Source organism: Octopus bimaculoides, chromosome 20 (assembly GCF_001194135.2).
Source record: "Octopus bimaculoides isolate UCB-OBI-ISO-001 chromosome 20, ASM119413v2, whole genome shotgun sequence".
NCBI lineage: Eukaryota > Metazoa > Mollusca > Cephalopoda > Octopoda > Octopodidae > Octopus > Octopus bimaculoides.
This window is the reverse complement of record NC_069000.1, coordinates 36,638,708-36,640,324: the sequence shown is the minus strand read 5'-3', so window position 1 is coordinate 36,640,324 and position 1,617 is coordinate 36,638,708.

Below are 1,617 nucleotides of genomic sequence, written 5' to 3'. Positions count from 1 at the left end.
CACGTAAAAGCACCCACTACACTCTCTGAGTGGTTGGCGTTAGGAAGGGCATCCAGCTGTAGAAACTCTGCCAAATTAGATTGGAGCCTGGTGTTGCCATCCGGTTTCACCAGTCCTCAGTCAAATCGTCCAACCCATGCTAGCATGGAAAGCGGACGTTAAACGATGATGATGATGATGATGTGTGTGTGTGTCTTTGTGTTTGCGCCACCCCTCTCCCCATCCCCGCTTGGCAACAGGGACATGTTTATTTCCCTGTAACTTAGCAGTTTGACAAAAGAGACTGACAGAATAAGTACTAAGCTTTAAAAAAATGAGCCCTGGGTCCAGCATGTTCAACCCCTTCAAAGCAGTGCTCCAGCACAGCCACAGTCAAATGACTGAAACAAGTAAAAGAATATATATTATCATTTTAATATCCACTTTTCCCTGCAAGGATGAGTGAAACAAAATTTATTGAGGCATAATTTCTGTGGCTGGACACTCTTGACCTGTTTCCAGATAAGGTAACACTCACTGGCCAGACACCCATGTAGAAAGACAGGCTTTCCATAGAAGACTAGAAATGAACAGCATGGCTTGTATGATGATGATGATGATGCTCGTTTACAATAATCTCGTGATATTAAGACATAGGTACATAAACACGCACACACACACACATATATACATGAGAGGCTTCTAGTTTTCTTCTGCTAAAATCCACTCACAAAGCTTTGGTCAGCCTGAGTTATAGTATAGTAGAAAGCATATGCCTAAAGTGCCACACAGTGGGATTGAACCTGAGACCACCTGGTTAGGAAGCAAGCTTCTTAATGAGACAGCCATGTTTATACATATATATAAAGGGTAAAGACCCCCTTTGGTCATGAATGACCATGGGATTGCACCACGTAAGTTCCCCTCCTAGGCACAAGTTTGGGCAAGGTTGTTTATGGAAGACCAGCTTCTCCTCTCCATGTTACTAATGTTATCCAAGGGAAAGGCAAAAGGGCCGATACAGCTTGGCACCAGTGACGTCACAACTCATTTAGCACTTAGCTGGTACTTATTTTATCAGCCCCAAAAGGATGAAAGGCAATTAAACCAGCCAGATCTGGCCTATCACACTTACCCTATAATGTCATTCTAAAAATAAACAGTTGTATCATTGAAATCTTGAAGCTATGAGATAATGCATGATTAATTCAAAACAATGTGAATAAATAAGTATTACATTTGACAATAATCTGAATGCTAAAGGGTTAAACTCAGGATGTAAGGACGGACCAAATGCTACTAAGAATTTTGCCTGGTATACTACAGAATTGGCATTAGGAAGGGCATCCAGCTGTAGAAACTCTGCCAAATTTAGATTGGAGCCTGGTGTTGCCATCCGGTTTCACCAGTCCTCAGTCAAATCATCCAACCCATGCTAGCATGGAAAGCGGACGTTAAACGATGATGATGATGATGATGATGATATATGAGAGTATTGTAGTTCGCTTGAAGCATTGTGTATTGTTTGTAAAGAATAAAAAGTTTAGAATGGTACAACAATGCACTATAGTGCAAAAAATGGACTATATACCTGTTGTAATTTGGTTATCTATAGTCCAATGATATTTCGGAATTACA